This window comes from Myripristis murdjan, chromosome 11 (assembly GCF_902150065.1).
Source record: "Myripristis murdjan chromosome 11, fMyrMur1.1, whole genome shotgun sequence".
NCBI classification, from domain to species: domain Eukaryota; kingdom Metazoa; phylum Chordata; class Actinopteri; order Holocentriformes; family Holocentridae; genus Myripristis; species Myripristis murdjan.
The window spans coordinates 21,947,278-21,967,816 of NC_043990.1; the positions used below are offsets into that span (position 1 = coordinate 21,947,278).

General features: G+C 41.2%; 1 protein-coding gene across 14 annotated transcripts in view; it reads left to right on the top strand.

The window, feature by feature from the left end:
- Positions 1–20,539, top strand: part of adgrb2 (adhesion G protein-coupled receptor B2) — a 583,915-nt gene that overhangs the window by 331,382 nt on the left and 231,994 nt on the right. The window contains exon 1 of one of the 14 annotated variants that reach the window (XM_030063546.1): positions 19,183–19,306. The exons of the other annotated variants lie outside the window; for them this stretch is intronic. The gene's annotated coding sequence lies outside the window, so the exon portion shown is untranslated. Of the gene's footprint in view, positions 1–19,182; positions 19,307–20,539 lie in introns of those variants that run through there. 14 annotated transcript variants of the gene reach the window in all.

Genomic DNA, 20,539 nt, shown 5'->3' on the forward strand with positions numbered 1-20,539 from the left:
CAAAAGCAAAGAAAGAAGAGAGCCAAGACACTGCAAAAAAAAAAAAAAAAAGCAACTCATGTATATATTACACAGATAATCCTTTGTAAATCACTTATTATGCGCCTTTGTAAAACAGGGATAAAATGATTAGGAAACCATTTGAGCAGCAACCCCCCACCCTACACACACACACACACACACACACACACGCACACCCCTCCACCCCTCCCTCCCAGGAGCACACACCCACAAACAAAATCACACATGCGTGCCACCACTGGCAGACCGATGATGATTGCCAGGAAGCACTTAACATTTGCATTGACCTAGGCACACTATATGGATGGAAAGAGGGATTAGAGAAAACATATAATGGGAATGCAGATGGAGGGGAAGGGCAGGGTGGAGGAGAGATGGATGGAGATGGAGGAGTGGGGATACTTAAGTAATTTATGGAGGCGGGCTCATTGAGGGAGAGACCTTTCATGGTCTGCGTGTCCAGCACTTCAAGGACAGGTTGCGACGGGGTGGGGGTGGGGGTGGGTAATGCGATAAGTGGGTGCGTTTGATTCTATGGCGCCCCACGTCAAACATGCACTTAATTCTGCTTCATTTGGCTCGGCGACTCCTGCTTGTACAAATACACACTGTGCTGCATGTAAAACGTACTTGACTGCAGCGCACCTGCTGGCATATGCGCTCATGAGCGCTCACGTACACACCAAGAGCATGAATATCCATCAATATCATTCAGTCGGCCCGAAATGCTCGCACCAACACATTTCTCTCTGTCACATTCTCTCACAAACACACACACCCATGAACACAGGCTCACCTGCCGTTGGCTGGCCCATTAACCATGTTGAGAGGGAGAGGAGTCGGGGGCAGTGGAGTGTCTCTTATTCTAACAATCAATCATACATTAGCCAGATAGCATATCCCACTGAGGAAGCTGCCAACCAGATGGAGGCGGAATACAAGGATATCGCAGGCTAACACCAGTTATGTACGTGTTTTTGTGTGTGTGTGTGTGTTCATGCCACAAGGAAGAGCCAGGCTTATATCTTGTGTGTGTGTGTCTTTTTTTTATAAAGCGAGAAAGAGTGAGACAGACGATTAGATGAAGTGGTTGGGCGGAAGAAAAAGAGAAGCTAATAAAATCACAGAGAGTCTGGGGATGTGTCTTGAACTGCATCCTAGTGCGGTAAGAAGCAAACTATCCAGGGAATCAGCCGTTTTTAGGGTGCCCCATTCCAATTTGTTCCAGTTCACTGGAAAGTCATTTCCCTGCAAGTCCCATGATGCACCATAAAAACACATGAACGTCTTAGCTTACTATACTCACTTACTGGAAATAACACAACCAACATAAACATCAGCTGCGTATTTTACTGAATGGATCTTTTACTGAATGGATTTGGATTTCCGCTTCAGCCTGGCCTGCAGAATACATTTCTGTAAAGTCTGAAGGCAAAAAAGCAAGTGGTTGGTGAAATATGGAATTCATAGAGACAATATTCAGTTACATTTCTGAAACGACTTACAAGTCATAGGGATGATTAACAAGTAGCACCTTCCTGTTCAAATTCAAAATGGACAAGGCGAGAGACCAATGACAGGACAGCAGATGGGTGGGACTTATTAGCTCCCCACAATAATGATTTTTACAGGTCATGGTAGCTACTGATAGTAAATGTTAAGGAGTGACAAAGTGCTAACTGACATTTTCATCTGGATAATGTTACTATTCATCATCATTATTGTGTGCGACCGATCACTGACACTTCACTGTCCCAGTATTCATTTTATTATATTTATTTTTACTTTATTCATTTATTTGACAGGGATGATACAGATAGACATAGATACTGACAAACACTAAAAAATGCAATCAATGCAGTATATGAAGGACTTCTAAAGATAATATACATTTAATTGTAAAGGATATGCTAATTTACTTATGTAATTGCTTCTGTTAGACTTTTAAATGCACAATAAAACAAACACACAAACAAACTGCATCAAGTGATTGAAAGCGACAGGAAAGTATGAAAGCAGAAAACAAGTATTATACAGTTACATATGGATGAAAACCTGGGTGTATGTCTAACAGATCCTGCCAACTCAGTGTTCACAGATTTGCTGTTGTTTAAACCATTGTTTTACATTTGTATTAAAAGCTTTAAAGTCAGTTAGCTTTTATTTCAGGTGGCAGGGTATTCCATACCTGTGGGCCTTTTACTGAGAAAGATGATGGACCAGCTGATATCTAAATCCAATTGGCTACATACTGATCCACTAGCTGCTACGGTGTGGTTTTAGACACATCCAACATGGAGGTGGCCATCACCACAGTCTCCTCCACTGTATCTGCAGTGGCCTGTTACTGGTAGAATAGTCAAACCAATTTTGGGGGATGAGCAGAAGTGAGTGATCTAAAAGGTTAAGTATTTATTCTTGTATTCAGTTTTGTTGTGAATTTCCCAGGCCACTTTTTCGGTAATGATAGTTTCAGCCTACTGCAGCTGCCTTCTCTGCTTTTCATTTTTATTTCTCTGTTGCTTTTCCATGTGGGCAGAAGAGTAATGCTACATCAGAATCATGAAATCCCAGCTGGCCACAGCTAGACCATTATCAGAGGTATTTACTGAGATAAAAAATCAAAATGTTTTAGTTTGTCTGTTCCTCTTTGCCTGTACAATAAGTGTGTAACTGAGTTCCATTCCAAAATGACAAAAAATAAAAAATAACAAATCATCATCTACTCTTACAAAATAGATTTTTTTCCCTCAAATGGATGGTCTGTGTACTGAATAGCAAATCATGTTTGTTTCTTATCAAATCATCCAAACAAAAATGTTTTTTTTTCTGTTTTCTGAATGACATCAAACAATATGACAATGCTGAAGGATTTTTTTTTTTTTTTTTTTGCCTCTGCAAATGGTAAAACAGAAGATTATACCTGGACATGGTTAGTCCGAGGGGCATTTTTGTTCTGTTTCACATAGGTCCTGCCCTGCAACCACTGCTTTGAGTGCCTCTGCACATAGTCTACATCTCAGGGAATAGCAGAATTTCACAAATTAGAGAGCCAGGCTCTCTAACCTGTGACACACTGGCGGTGCTGGAGCCATTTCCACCGCTCCCCACAACTGCATTTGGAAGGAAACAATAGCCAGGCAGAGCACTTTCACAGATCTCCTGCCACTGGCCTGTAGATTCAAGAACCACAGGGAGACTCTCGCTGTTGCCCTTTGAACAGCTGACCCAACTGGAACAAAAGTTTCGTAGTCACTCTGGAAAGGGTGGAAAGAGTGAAAGTGAGCTGCTTTCTCAAAAACTTTCTCAAGCCTGTATCCTCTGTTGACAACAGAGCTTCACTCAGGCATTTTGACAAATCACTGACAAATTGGGAACAAAACACAGACAAGACCATGGTCTTCCACTTAGCCATCACAAGTAAATCCCTAAAGTTTTGTTTGTTTGTTTGTTTTTTGGACGTACACTGACATACACTATACGCACAAAAGTGAGTATAGCGTACTGAATACAATGTCTGATGTAATGTGTCTTTTATGACATCCCACTCTAAATCTATAGGCATTAATATGGAGTTGGTGCCCCTTTGCAACTGTAACAGCTTCCATTCTTCTGGGAAGGCTTTCTACAAGATTTTGGAGTGTGTCTGTGGGACTTTTTGCCTGTTCATCCAGAAGAGCATTTGTGAGGTCAGACACTGATGTTGGACAAGAGGGTCTGGCTCACAATCTCACCAACTGACTTGTTGCAACAGCCATTCTTTCTCAAATGTTTGTAAAGGCAGCCTGCATGGCCAGGTGCTTGATTTTATATACCTGTGGCAGTGGGACTGAACGAGACACCTGAATTCAGTGATTAAGAGGTGCGGCGCAATACTGTCCATGAAATGTATGTGCACAATGACACTCAGTCAGGGCTCTGTGAGGCAAGTTCTCAACAGAAATGGTTGTTATATACTGTAACTCCTGCATTATGATATTCAAAAAAAATCCTAAATACTTGGTCAGTAGATGCAGGGTGGAGCAACACTTGGTCCCTTTGAGGCCACCACTGGTGATCACAGACCTAGAGATATTATGTGTAACTATTATTTTACTGGCACTATTATTTCTTTGTGTATACTGTGGTACACGGGTGGTAGAGAAATCTTGCTGAAATAATTAGGAATATGCATTATAGTACAGTATACTGTGTTCTTACACAGCACAGCACGTTATCAGGCATTATAATCAGGGGTAGCATGGCTTAGAAGGTAGAGAGGTTGTTAAATATGACAGTTCCTGGTTCAATTTCTAGCTCCTCCAGAAAATGTGTCGTTGAGTAAGACACTGAACCCCAAACCCCTAGGAAAATTGAGTGAAGAAGGACACTGGTGATTTAAATATTCCTAAAACACTAGAACCATTAACTGGACCAGAACATATGAACACCTTGAACACTCTCACATATTCAGTTTTTTCAACAGTGCGAGATGGTGGCTAGGTTCTAATATTTGGGAATTCTGATAGTTAATATTCAGATTGGATTTGATTTTAATCACCATTTAAGCCAGGCTCAGAGGCTGAGTGGGCCTAAACCACTCTCGGAAAATTCACCTGCTTTCACTTTTTACTAGTTTATTTGGCCGTTTCTTTTATTTTGCAGTTCTGTGCACATCAGTGGAAATACTCTATTCAGCACCATGGACAGCAACCCAGTTTCTCCAGTGAAAGTATCCAGGATTCATGTTTATGATTTTTTTAGTATTAAAACATATATATATATATATATATATATATATATATATATATATATATATATATATATATTCCTCTTTTTATTTAAAAAAGGGCATAGATAATCTGGCACTGCAGTATCAGCAGGCTTATATAAACCTAATAAAAAAACATGATGCAAAGTGTTAAAACTCATCTTGATGACATAAAGCAGATGCTTTTATAACATCAACAAGTAAACAAAATATGTATGTCTGAGGGAGACAGGTGGAGCTGTGCTCATCGAAGAGAAACATCACAGATTGGTGGTCTTATGGATCTGCGAAGTACTTAAATAATAAATGAAAATATGGTAACAAGATGTCCAAGATGTGAGAACTTTCTGAAGTAGTTACAAACTACCCACACATGATTAAATTGCCTTTTTAAGACATGATATGGTTGAATGATCTAATATGATGATGTGAATTTGTAAAACAAAGGAGTTATATCTGCTTATCATGCTGAAGGTGAATGCTAGCGTCTGCTTTAATTTGCAGTGTCAACATATATGCATCCATGTGTGATGTGAAATTACACTATATAGAACTGCGCATCAGTACCAATGACTAACTGAAGGTGTGTCTATATGTATTGGTGTATAATATGGATGTAATGGTATTATTATATTTTTATTTAGGCCTTTGTATTCCTTTCAGAACATAGGCCATTGATGCATTGTTTCCACCCTCGTCAGTGGTAGTCAGCATGTTATGTGTTACTTGCCTAGTGTTGCCCATGCTGTATTGGTAGCAATTTATTCTTATTGTCAACACTTAAACTGTTGCTCCTGAAGTTGTGTTATTGCAGCAGATCAATTACTGATCTTCAGCCAGAGGGTGTTTGTGTTTGTGTGGATTGTTCAAGGTACCTCATCCCTGTCATGTATTTGTAATTGTAAAACTTGAGCTTACTTGTTTCTCTCTTGCTCATGTCTTTTCACCGGAAAAAAAACCCCCAAAAACATTGGAATGTTAAACAGAAGCTTAGCTGAGTTTCCAAAGGACACTGCCCAAGGATGCTACTTAAACAGAAAGGGAAAAAAAATCCACAGTCATACAGGTAATGCTTCTACATGCTTCCACGTGCTACATCTACATGCCGATAAATCACAAACCTAAAATCACAAACAATAAATTGATAAATCACAAGCTATCTATCTATCTATCTATCTATCTATCTAGATACATATGTAGATATATAGATATATATGGAAATTAGGATGTTGCAAGGTCAGTCACAACCAAATGCCTCTATAGAGTGAGGCAGGTCTTGAAGTGTCAGCTTAATGGACAAAACAAGATCTGAGCCATCAACACCTATACTGGTATAATATTGTGGCCAAAGGCCAAAGAAGGAGATAGAAGCCACTGATATCAAGACAAGGAAGCTCCTCGCAATGCATTGAGGGAGCAAATCACAGCAGGGTGCAACATGCTGGCAGGTACGGCATACACAGAGCGCCATAACCAAGTGGCTGGCAAAGTGAACAGGAACATCTGCGCTGAACTGGGGCTGGAAGTCCCAAGGTCAAAGTGGAAGATACCTCCAAAAGTGGTTGAGAACGACAGCCAAGATCCTGTGGGACTTCCAAATCCAGTCAGATAAGATGGTGGCGGCTAATCAACTAGACATCATGGTGGTTGACCATCAGCTGAAGAAGACAGTAGTGATAAATGTAGCAATCCCAAGCGACAGCAACATCAGGAAGAAGGAACATGAAACTAACCCCAAAACTGGGAGAGTGGCTCCAGCAGATTCCAGGAACAACATCTGAGATCTCTGTCCAGAAGAGTGCAGTCCTCAGAACAGCTAAGATATTGTGCAGAGCCCTTAGGGTCCCAGGCCTCTGGTAGAGGTCCCGAACTTGAAGGAGACACGTAGGAGATTCGTAGTCCCGGTGGTTTTATGCAGGTAAACAGTTTGTGTGTGGAGCAAGGCGCAAAAGGTGAAAACATTGGCCGAAATGTTGTCGAGACCTAAAACACTGACCTAAAATATTGATGTTTGCATATTGTGTGGAGAGACATTCGACTCAAGTAATAAAAGAAACAGAAACAGAAGCAAACAGCCATCAGCTACACCAGTCGTCACAAAAAATTGGCCAATGCCCTCATAGGCTAAATTTTTATCTGACAATAATTGATGGATACAGAGATTGAGTGTGGGCCTAAACAGGGTGATATAGCAGTATCCCACATGGCATGGCATCTTTGTGTTAAAGGGCAACTACATCACACGCACACACACACACACACACACACACACACACACACACACACACACACACACACACACATAAACACTCTCTCACACACAGCACCACATCAAGGAGAGCACTGTAAACATGAAAAAATGCTAAAAGATATACAGGCAGCAAGTTGCCTTGAAAAGCTTTCAGGCTTAAAACTGTTCACCAAAGGAAAAAAAAAAGTACATGGTAAATATTTAATATTTACCGCAGTCAGCCATGTGACAATGCTGTTTGGACAGGTTTTCTTCTTCTTCCTTTTCCTTCTGCCCGTGGGGTCATGTAAGTCCTACTTCCACTACTATGTTATTCTGGTCTAATTTATCTATATACTGTATCTACCCAACAAAAAACATGAGATATAGCATTTAAATATTTAATGATGTGCTGAACACTGTGTATGGCCTGTGTTCTCTGTGTGCAGTATGTTTTTTTCTGTGTCACTGAGTGCTTGCTGTGATTCTTTTTGAGTCCAGCTATTAAGCAATATCACATGCATGAATTATGGATGAACTGCTAACGTCTAAAACTGAGGCAAAATGACAGTTTTAAAAACAGTACATGTAGCCAGGAAAAATCAACATGTGCTAGTATATATATATATATATATATACACACATATATATATGTGTGTGTGTGTGTGTGTGTGTGTATCTATGTTTATGCACACACACATATATACATACATACATACATATGTATGTACGTAGGGACAGATGTGCTTGTTTGTCTTACAGTTAATATTGATCAACACTCCCACATTGTACTAATGAGGCTAGTAAACAAAACTCAAGTCAAAAATCAACAGCATGTAACATTGCATATTCCTTCCATTTGTGCAACAGAAAGTGGAAAAACAAATATGGAACATTACTGATGGCTTCTGTACCAATTTCTATGATTTTTTTTCCCCCTAGACATCAATTTCCGACTCTCTTGCTCTCTCTCCCTCACTCAAATTCATTCTCACACACACTGACTTGGGACTTGGGGCCATGGCCTTTACCTTTTAGTGTTTGCAGTGTTTATTGGAGCGTGCTGTCTATGCCATGGCCCAGCTCTCAACAATGGCCTCAGCAAAGATCCCATTTAGTTAAGAGCCCATCGAAGACCTGTCTCAAGGCAAAACCTAGAATAGGAAAGAATGGTGGAGGAAAAAGAGAGAAAGGGAGGGAGATCAAAAGAGCAGACAGAAGACGGGCAGAGATAGAGATGGGAAACTGAGAATAAGCGAGCGATGCTTAGTGATTTGAGGTGCCGACGTTTGGTAAAGATGGCAGGGCCTGAAACAGTTCTTGTGGTTCAGCGACCTCTCCCATGGCTTCAGTATGTACTCTGAACCCATTTTCACATCTCGTCCTTTATTCCCAAATGAATGTTTTTCCAAGAAGAGTCTTCCTCACTTACCAAGAGCATCCCTCACTTGACCTTGTACAGCACTTTTCGCTTGATGCCAGATTTTAGAAGAGCTCTTTGATGAGGCTGCCTGAATGGGAGAATATTACCTCAGCTCTACTTTGGCTCTCATAAATCCAGCTCTTGTCATTTGTCTCACCACAAAACCCAAATGTCTGTTTCCCAATAGACCATGTTATCTCAGTGTCATCTGGATTCCTTTTCAGTTTTGTCAGAATGATTGAAATAGCAGATTTTCTTCAGTGACTGTACCTCTCTAATCGTTGCTTTTTTCTGGTGTGATATTGCTAACTCATCTCCTAGAGGGCAAGATCAACAGTCATCACGATTGTCACACCAGTTTCTATTCATCACCTGTGTCTGCCTACCTCATGCTGATGGAGTACAACAATGTCTCAAATTTTATCTGCCATAAATGCTCAGTTAGGAGCATGTCTGGCAAGAAAAAAAGGCATTGGTAAATGTCACTGCCATGAAGCAGTTTGATGACCACCTTGTAGGATTTTTCCATCCTGGGAAGAACCTGTGAGAGGATGTCAATGACCACTCAGCACTATCATTAACATGTGAAGGATGATGAGGTGTCCATTCAAAGAGATAATGCAAAATGTAGAACACAATGCTGGTCATGCTTCACATGAAGGATGACTATTTTGGACAGCACTTGACAACACATTTTATGTATTTCAAGGTATTGATTTTGCCCTGAGGCCAATCAGAATTCACTCTCCCAAGCCATGATGGTATGATGTGTAATGTTTTTAAGTAGGAATAAACCATGCCCGGAAAGCTTAACCTGATCCAGTATAGAACAATCAGTGATGGTCATTAGGGTATGGCTGTTTATTTGGCCACATTCTGATACAAATCAGGTAACCTCTTGTCTATGTAATGAACTCAAACCGACTCTGCTTCATTTTGCAGTCAGTTCTGCGCTGAACATCATTTTCAAATTGTTTGTGTAAGAAGGGACTTGCAAATATTTGCCTTTATTGATTTTACTCGACAACCAATGGAGCAAATCAGAATTATGCAAACATAGTTTTGTGTGTGGCTGTGAGATAAAACAGAAACCAGTATTTATGGCTCTGCAAAGAACTTAACAAAACCCACTTCCCTCAAAAGTTATTTCGATCTATGTACCAGCTGGGGCACCGCAGCGCAGCCTTCCCAGCCAAGAGCAAGGTAGACCTAAATCATGACTTTTTTCCCCCAGACCTGTTTGGCCTAGAGTCAGTCATGATGGATGGGGCCCCAATGTGTGGTCTGTTGTGGGCTTCAGCTGCTCTTAAATGTATGGGCAGGGGGCTGGAGAGCTGGAATGAATGGATCAGACACAGAGATGAGATGGAGGGGCCGCAGAGATATATGAGAATGAGGCCGGGGAGGGGTGATAGATGTCTATGTCGAGGGGCTAGAGAGCAGGGATAGACTGAGATGACCACAGAGAAGTTAAAGGTGGGCTGAGAGAGCCATGGTCAGCCTGAAATTTGTCTCTGTCAGATGAAGGAAAGGGAAAGCTTCCTTGTATCATTCTCCTGCAGGTAATGTGGAAATGTAGCCACTAGGTCCAGTACTGATGGGAATGAGTGTGTGTAGGAGGCAGTTTACCAGTTGGTACATGCTTTTCTGCATGTCTGTGCATGTGTGTGACTGTGTACATGTTGGATTTTTACAGAACGGGTCCAGCATGTTGATGAAGTTGATTTTATTTACTCAAGTAGTCACCATCATGACTGTAGCCACAATGTCCTGAATCAATGGAGAGAGACAAAAATGAGAAGAAACAGCAAATACGGGGGTTGAGAGAAAGATGGTGTGGGATTAATGCAGGTAGAGAGAGAAAAGAGAGGAGCAAATCCGAGAATTAGATAGTTAAAGGGAGGGAGACAGGGAGAAATGAGTGAGTCTGGAGGGGGTAAGAGAAAGGACAATTGAGGAAACAGGAACAGCAGTCACATATAAGAGAAAAAAGCCAAGGCAATAAATGAGGGAGGAAGGAGGCGGCATTAGCAGATAGGGATGGTAGGGATAGATGGGGGAGCCAGGAGGGAGTTTAGCACCAAGGAGCACTATCATAATTGTCACATTTGATCAGGGAGGAACTCTAGTTAGCTTCATGGACCAGTGCTTTCTTCAGAGCTCCCACCCCACCGAGGATTCAGTAGGCTGAGTATTACAGACACAGCGCAGCACATGTGCATGCATGCACAGCATCCACAGACACACCTAAATTCATAGTGGCACACATGCACACTGCTATACATGAACATAAACACATTCATGTGCAAGTGTAAATATGCTTGTGTAAATGTGTGCATATGTGTACACATAAGGAAGGCAGATGGAGTGAAATCAAAGTTTTCTGACCATTTTGGGGATGCGCTATTGAAATGTTTCAATAGCACATCCCCATCCATCTTGATTTTAAAGTAGCCTAGAAGTAGTGAAGAGATATGTTTAACACCGAGAGAAGAGGATTACTCAAGTAGTAGGGATCTGCTAAAGTTACTTCGGGCATCTCCGAAACTAAGAGAGAAGGGAGGTACAGAGAGGAAAGTGGAGCATGAACATTATGGTCTCCATGTTATTTTCAATCTAACTTGGTGCAATCTGAAACTTCAAAGCGATTACCACAAACAGGGATATGGGAAGGAAAAAGGAAGCCTAAAGGACATTGGTGATTATAGATCATTGGGGCAGTTATTGTTGATTGTTCATGGACTGCTATGGCGGCATGTGTTCTGTAGGGAGAATGTTCAACTCAGGTGAAATATGACATTTAAAAGTACTGTCACGTCTCTAAACAGAGAGTTATCCAAGTGGATTATTTGGAATTGGGATCACTCTTTTTATCCGATACTACCTAATTGAAAAGAGGAGACTATAAAACAATAGTGACAATGCAAGTTTAGCCCTCGAGCTTTGCCTGTGTCCTTATTTTACCTGACTCATGGGGAGCAAATCAAACAGGCTATTGTTGAGGAGTCATTTGGGCTAAACAAAAATAATCAAACAGGGGCAATACAATTTTATGACAAGACAGGCATTTTAAATTACAGAGAGGAAGAAAAGACAATTACAGTTATTTTGATTAGGGACACAACAGTAGAGTTCTGGGTATTTGCATGCCTTTTGGCTTTTACCTTTAAAAACAAATATTAAGGTTGTGCACAAAAATATGATTATATATATATATATAGAAACATTTTAACTCACAATCGCTGTCACTAAGGCAACTACTTATTTTCCAAAATAATTACTCAGCGGCAACAATAATGCAAAAGGAAAATCAGGTTATCATCAAAATCTAGGATCAACAAAATAATAGTAACAAACAAGGGACAGAAGAGAAATTGCAGCAGAAATGATGCCCCTTCAGTCCGTTAGTATGCGATGCATGCACAGACAGATCTGCAGAAAGACTCACACAATACACACAAACACTGACACACATGCACACCAAGCCCTTCAATCACACGCCCTGACACTACCGTTTTCAGATCATTCCCTGTAATCTGCTGTGAAGCTTTCATCTGCAGCTTCTGGACTTTGTCTTCTGGTGTTTGGTACAGCAACATTCCCTCTGGCCACAGCAGATGTCTGCTAACCGGGTCAGGGGACCCCATAGACTTGTGCTGATGTGTACACACATACATTATGGCGCATGTACAGCATTGTACGGACAATATAAAACTTGACCTAGCTGCTTCCTGAAGCGTGGCCACCAGAAGTGTAGGTCAATACACGTCCTGTCTTGTCTGTGATAATGGTATCGCTGACGTGGATAGATAACTGAATGGATGGAAAATAAACAGAGAAAGCACATAAAATGAGAGAGAAATAAGTTATTGTGTTTAATCAGTGTTTGTGTATGTAAAAAAGCTCTATCCTTATAGAGTCATAATTTATAAAATGGATATGATTGATTTTCCCATAGATGTTGATGAAATTCTGACATTCTACACAGCATTATTAGTGGTATGGCTTGCTCCCAAAGTCGTAAAACATTTTTACATGTGCAAGAAAATGTCATTTGTAAATTACAGCGGAAAATACAGATGCAAGGGTTGTGCAGGGAAGCTTTGATTTCTCACAAGCTGCCATCAACCATCAACTGAGTAAAGAATTTCCAAGTACATTAGAGATGAAACATGTTTCCTTTGTATTTGTCCAATTAGTTTTCTCTTCAGAGAGGGGGGAAAAAACTATATGGAATTTATAGTTAACGACCTCAGTGCTGTCCTAAGGCTGGCTAAATCAGCTGCACTGTGTGTGTGTGTGTGTGTGTGTGTGTGTGTGCATTGAATGGGGGATGGTTGGGTAGGTGGTTGGGGTACCCATGTGCATGTTGAATCCATTATAAGAGCAGAGAATAGGGAGCGTAGGCCACGAATAGCCTTTCATATCGCTCTCAGATACTCATGGAGCTCTCCGTGGTGCTGAAATTCTCAATGGAGTATCTGTGTGAGTACAGTGGTGTACATGTGCATGTCCTTGTGCTGAGAGAGAGGGAGAAACAGACTTTAGATATCAGTAAGAAGCAAGTACATGCTGTACAGTTGCATGAGCTTTACGCTTTTCTGAGCTCTCCGTGGTGCTGAAATTGCAACAAAGTTAGCCCACTCTGCATTTCTCTCCATCTACTAACTTTCATTATGTCACTATTCTCTCCTTCTTCTTACGTTGACTAATGGGGAAATGGTCGGCCAACAAAAGCAGGTGGGCTAACTTTTCATATATTGTAATGAGAAGATGAATTCACGACCCTTCATGAATGAAAACCAAAGAACATTTACGACTTTGCACTGTAGGCCTGCTGCTCCCAAAATACAACCAGCATCCGATTTATAGATTCACTCCGCTATGGTGCAAAGCACATAACTGAAGCACCTGCCAACCTTCCCTATTGTATCACACAGGGAAACTCTTTATAGTCCTGACAATGTGATTATTCTGTCTCTGCCAAGACTATAACAAGAAAAGGCTGTTGAAGGCGATGACAAATACACTGCTCGTTATGCTGCTTTTGTCAGGTGCCGTCTTGACAGTGAGACAATGTATGGGTATATATTTGAATGTCATCTTAGTGTGAGTGATGCTTACATACCAGACTGGAAATTTGGTTTGGAGAGGAAATGCAAATCTGAGGGAATATATGTTATGTGTGTCATCCATTTGAACAGTGTACTGCAGTGAAATCCTTTTTTCAATTACACTAGAAAGGGTAAACTTTTTAAGTCAGATTCATATCAATCAGAAAATGGATTTAGGATTTTCCATCAATATTGTATGTATGTCTGCAAAATTGGTTGTGATGGCACATTCTAATGCAAATAAATGAGCATGATTATCACAGTCACAGACAGTCTCCTTTTGATCTGGTTTGTGCTTTCATTTGCTCCAATTTAGTCCACAAATTTGATTCCCTGCAGAGTCCTCTCAGCCAAATAGCAAAATATGTTCTCACAACTGCTTTAGAGAACAAGACCAATTACCATTGTCACATTTCATTTGACAGTGGTGCATCCAAAAAAAAAAAAAAAAAAAAAAAAACTTGAATTGTTTTATTTAATAAATGGTTAAGCAAAATGAAAGACACTCCTCCTCATGCATTTTACAAGGGTAGGTCATTTTATTTATGGAAGTAGCCTGGTTCCAGACCCACAAATCATATGTTCACTGTAAAATCTATCGAACGATTGATTCAGGTCAAGTGTTGCCCAATTCAAAAGTGATTTCTTGGTTAAAAAAAGTGACTGGGCCAATCAGCACTGATGTAGAGTGGGACACACATTACTGATGTAATCAAGCTGTACCAGAGCCAGAGAGATTACGGCTAACACAGCAAAATGGATGATAAAGTTATAGATGTGGGTATTTAGATTTTTTAAATACATGAGAACTAAATATGCTCAAAGAAGAGCAAAGTTGTGCACTGAAGGCATTTCTGAGAGGGGAAGATGTTTTTTGTGTTCTGCTGATGGGATTTGGAATAAGATTAATTTGATTTACCAACTAGCTCCACTGGAAAGGACCCCTCTGTCTGTTTGGTAAAACTTTTGGCAATATAGAGCCCTTGCATTTATTACGACACTTTTCACCAACATATTCACTTGGTATAAACAGCACAAAGTGTCAAATGATTTGCAATAGTTGTGAAGTGGCTAATTCAGCCAGAGTGTTGACTGAAAACTACATCAGAGTGGTAGCACATGTTTGTTGCAAGTGATTGGTTAGCAGGATTCAAATCCCTCTGCCTGCAGAAACTGACTAATATGGGGACGGTTCCAGACTGAATGATGGAGTGGAAACAGAGAGGTCATTCGGTCTGATTATGAAGCTAGTATGCAAGGGCAATCATGTTTCATCATTAAAAATGGATCTGTGTCGTGTCATCGATGTGTGCTCCTCACTTCAGATGAAAAAACCTCAGCACATCCTCTCAGTGAAATGACTGTAAGCCTTGAAGCAAGTTAGCAGCAAATGCCCAGTCATAAAATATTCAATAAAAAAGTAGAGAAAATCAAGCCGGAGTCTAGTCATATATAAATAAATATGTTTGGGGAAATAGGAAGTCTAGCAGACTGCTGAGTCAACGGAAGTTTAGGGATTGAGGCAACTGTTGCCTCACTGTTAGGCAAATTTAGAGACTTGCAGTACCTCCAGGATACATGGTTAATCTTTGGGCTCTGACACGCTGTAATCTAACAGACACAGTCCCATGATAGCTTGTATTTTCTCAGCATTATCTGCTGGTGCATTCAATGGTCCCAACGGTGAGCAATAATCCTGTCCACTTTTGTCTTCAAAATTATATTGTTCATTTTTATAAGACATGCCCCTCTCTCTCCCTCCCTCTCTCTCTTTCTCTCCCTCTCTTTCTCCTCCTCTCCCATGGTAAATGTTTGTGTGCACAGCTCTTTCTCTCAGTGCTGAACGGGTCTTTCTGGAAACAGTTTAAATGTTGCTGGAATCATTCATCCTGTGTGGCTTAGCTGGTGATGAGCCCAAAGTCCTGTTTCAAATTCAGAGCTTAACAACCAGAGGATTAGAGGACCTCAAAATGGATGACTTCCAGTTGCAGAGGTGCACGGAATAAAAAGACTGAAAAATGGATGACTGATGGATAAATGAATGTGTGGAAACCTCTCTTGGGGGCACTGCACCTCTATAATTCCTTCCAATCCAACCTCTGAACAATCAGCAGACAGATAGATAGATAGATAGATAGATAGATAGATGCATGCTTCAAAGTATCACAGCATGATGAAGGCATTACACCATTCACCACTGCAAATGTAGAAAAGCTAATTAATAGGCATGACTCATCCTGATTACCATTATAATATAGATGCAGCTGAAAATGGGGCAGCATTCCAAAGGTTAATGTCAAAAGGTAAAAATTAGAGCTTTGTCGGGCTGATCAAGAACGCAGCGTTTGCTTTCTTTTCATTTTAACTCATTTTGTTTATATTCTGACTGAAAAGGGGGAAGAAGAAAAAAAGATGTCCATGTAATGTAAGTGGCAAAGTGCATGACCAGAGCTGTAGTGCAGGGCAAACCCCAGTTTACCCACCTTTTAATTATGGAATAGAGTTTATCCACCTTTAAGGCTGACATAAATCTTTACAATAGGCACTTGAGCTGCCTAATATGTAGCCATTTTTGTCTCATTAATATGCAAATTTATGCGGCAAGGTGCTCCAAAATCTAATCACATCATCTACTGTACAGGGCCTCCCTGTGGTGTAAGTATGAAGTTCCTGTAATGCGGTGTTGTTGAGTTATTGTGTTCACACAGCTGTGCACATGGCTTACACACGCACACACACAGTCCAGCACAGTGACACAGTGTATTGTATGCTGTGTATCATGGTGGCAGGCCATAGTATACGGCATAATAAGAGGCGCAAAAGTGTTGAATGTTACATAAAAATGTGGTACTCTTAAAGGTAAAGAAGCAGAAATTCATATGTTTCTGAAAACATTGCAAATTTATGCTCATATTACTGGAAGTTTACCTCATGATTACAGGAGACTGTTTATTTACCACCACACCACTGTATAAATCTACCACAATGACTTATTCAATGATTCCAGTTATTTTACAACCTGGACCTTTTTATTTATTTATTTATATGTGTGTTTATTTATTTATTTACCCTTGCTTGTTTTAATCAAACGGCCAACCCAAAAGTCCCCAAAACAATAATACTGATGCTGCAGTGTGACCTTATCACCCCGGGTGTTCTGGCTCTCCATCATTTCATCCATCGCAGTGAGGCACTTGAGCAGCATATTAGGCAAAGTGGCAGCTTTTAATCCTGAGCTCAGTAAAACAGTTTTAATTAGTTATGCCCTTATCAAATATTTTTAGCTTAAGAAGGGTCTTTTTTTGTGCACACCGGCAGTCAGCTCTTTTCAGCTGCAGCAGAGCAGAGCTGCAAAACGGAGCAAATCTTTCCTCTTCTAGCTAAGCGATGTGCGGCGATTCATTACAGTGCCCTCTGCTGGTTGCACTGCTGCACAGGACAATATTTTAAACAACCATAAATTAAATTTTAGGTTTATCTATTTATTTTTCCCTTAATTCTTCAAATTTTCTCATCATTGGCCCTTAAAATGTGGATGGCAACCATCAGGAACTTCTTTTGTTTGGTCACAAAGTTTGCTATAAGGCAGCTTCACAGTTTCATATTACTGCTTTTATATTTCCTTATATATCTCATGTATTATCCACTTTTATATCTTACATGTCCTCTTTTCTTCACAAAGGGAGAAACCAGTGATGAATTGTCTTAGTAACAATGGTGTGAAACAGTAGAGGGACTCAAGGGGTCATCAAAGACTTCAGATTTCAAATGCTGTTTGTTCATCTCAGAATAAATGTCCATTTAAATGCAATTTTCAATCCAATTTAAATTCACTGTTCAAAATGTTCCCTTTGTGTCTTAAAATTATGCTTAGGTTGGCCCGCGTGAGATTGTACAATGCAGGGAAAATCTTGCACAGGCTGAAATGTTAATGTAGCTGCACAGGATGGGATGGTCTAAGGCCATAAAAATAATTATATAAAAATCTGATTCAAAGTAATTAATCAGCTACAAAGTTAACCACCTACACTCCTCCAAGTTGTTGGTTTTTAATGTACCCCTGGTTTTGACAGACCCAGGGAAAACTGCATTTTCCTAGTATGCACAATAGTGAAGGAATAATTTACAAAAATATCTAAAATTTGGAAAATTTATTTCCACTGATGAATTTAAGGACATTATGAAGAATGTGGCCATGGAGACAGCATGTGGTTCTTTTTGTAGTTCTGTTCGTTTTTTTTTTTTTTTTTCTTTTCTTGAGATGCCACTGTGTGTCTCTCTGTTGTATTGTGGATTTTTGTATATCATGTTCTATTTGTTGTATTGTAATACAGGATAAGATTTTTTCTGGCTGCTACCTTGGCCAAGTATCTCTTGTAAAAGAGATTTTTAATCTCAAATGGTAAAGGTAAAATAAAAGTTACAACAATTAATCACAGTAGTGCTTTTGTTGTTGCAATGAAAATGCTCCCGTTAAATTATTCATTTTTTCCCAATCTTCTTTTATAACGTGAACAGCAGGAAACATAGCGAGGTAAACAAGTTCGAGCAATGTCAAAAGTAGGCTAACATAATTATTATATTGCATCTAATTAAATCGATGTTTACCTGCTGTTTGACTTATTATGTCGAGCGGATATGTTTTAATCTCTCTTTTTTAGTTATTCTAATGTGTGAAGTTTTAACCCTGTTGGACCCTGCTGGAGACAGAGCTCTACAGTGAAGTAACTGACAAAAGTTTCATCGCAATCAATGGGCATGACGGCGAAAACGATCCAAATAAAGCCCAGTTTGAAAATAACCGGAATTATCCTTTTAGGAGCATGCAAGGTTGAATAAACTTGTGTGTATGTGCACATGCTGTATTTGGAAACTGCGCCTGCTGACGTCAGTACGGATGATGATGATGGTGGTGGTGGTGGTGGTGGTGGTGATGATGAGGAGGAGGGGAAGGAGGGGGGCGTTCGAGAACGCGCCTGACAGATCCCCGGCGGAGGGCAGCGGGAGCGCGCATCTCCATCCTCCGCTTGTGAAGCGACTGCAGGGGAGCCAGATGCCCGACTGTGAGCCGCTGCCTGTGGATACCTATCCCGAATGCCAGAGCAGGCGAGAGCCACTGACACGTTTCTCTCTCTGCCAGGGAAGATGAAAAGAGAGGGGAGAGCACCGGAGTAAGAATTGTTTTTCATTTTATGTTTCCCCCTTCTCTGTGTGTTCTTCAGATGAAGAGCTTCGGAGGACTTGGAGTACCGGGCATCACTCGAATAAACCCCCGTTATCCCACTCAGCCCCTGCTGCTGCTGCGGCGCTGCTGTCTGTGAGCGCGTCCTCTCGCTTCTTTGGAATATACAGTGTGCCTATATGCGCAAAACCATGGAGATTATACGACGTGGATTTATTTTATGAACAAAACTGGACATCTGTAAAGCGACGTCCCCCCTTTTCCGTTGTTTTCGTTGCTTTTTTCGTTCTTTCATTTGTTCTTTTCATTTGGTCTATGGCTATTTTATGATTTCATGTCCTTAGCTACCCCCTCCTCATTTTATTATTATTTTTTATCCCCATTATTTTTGGTCCATTTCCGAGGCGCAGAAGTGGGATGCCTCGTAGAGAAGATTTGTGGGGAGAAGATTCCGCGCAGCAGCGAGGGTGAATGATAGTCTCCCTCTCCATCTGAGACGTGCCATGGATGGGAAACTTAATTTGCATCCACGAAACCGATCGGGGAATATCCGTCGCATCAAATAACTACTGCTGACAGCGATCAGGTAATGGGAACATATTTTCTTTTTTGTCAGTCTTAACATCTCTGTAAAAAACGGTAGATGTTACGCAGCGCTGCTGTGTTGAACGGTGTTTCTTTGCGCCATGCTCTGTACCGGAGGACCAGGAGGCTTTGCAGTTTGCAAGCCGATTTCTTCCTGACATCATTGTTAAAAGATCACAGTGGGTTTGACAGTGGGCCAAATGCACGGAGCGACTTTTATTTATCTGAGGAGGCCTGTAGCCGAGATGCATAGGGACATGGGTTAAAATTTGCGCCGGTCCGGGCCGTTTTACCGGCAAAGAGTGGAGCCTATCTGCAGTCAGCTGCGGGGATGTGTGATCCGTGAACCTGAACCAGAGTGTCGGTCACACAAAATCCCCAAATGCATCTTAGCAGCTGAATTACAGGCTATTAGTTGGAGACAGGTGGAGACTCCTGGTCCCTCGCTCTCCCTCAGAGAGAGAGAGAGAGAGAGAGAGAGAGAGAGAGAGAGAGAGAGAGAGAGAGAGAGAGAGAGAGAGCTGTAGATTATTTCCTCCAAAGCCTCTGGCAGACCTGTAACTTTGCGCAGTGGCCAAATGAGACACACGCGCGCATATTCACACACGTGCATATATGCAGCGCACGCGCACGTCGCCTGTACACACACCTTTTACCCCCACCCCCTTCCCCTTTGCCCCCCTTCCGCCCCCCAGACACACACACACAAACACACACACACACACACACACACACACACACACACACACACACACACACACACACACACACACACACACAGACAGACAGACATGCAATAATAACATTATCTTTCCTCTTGTGGGGGGAATTCTGCGTTTCCGTTACGAGTTTGTAATAAAATTAGGCGGCTTGATAAATCACATCTCTTCCACTCACACGGGAGCTTTATTCGTTTCTTAAACAGTGCCCCTAATGGCTAGATATAATTCTTGGCACGAGGAGGAGAGGATATCAGTATGTCTACTCTATGGCCTGTTTCACACCCAGCGGTAGGTGAGGACTGATGCCGATTTTTCCTCTCAGCCGTGTGCGCACTGTGCGCCTGGGTGAGTGGGTGCGATCTCCCGTGGAATGATAAAGAGCCAGGGTGTAGTCTGCCCAAGACTCTAGTGAGTGTGCATTAGGGGATTGGAAGAGGGCCGGCTAACTTGCATCCCCGCTGGCGTTTCACAACGCAACAGAACCCCCCTTGAAAGCTACCTGATCACGCTCA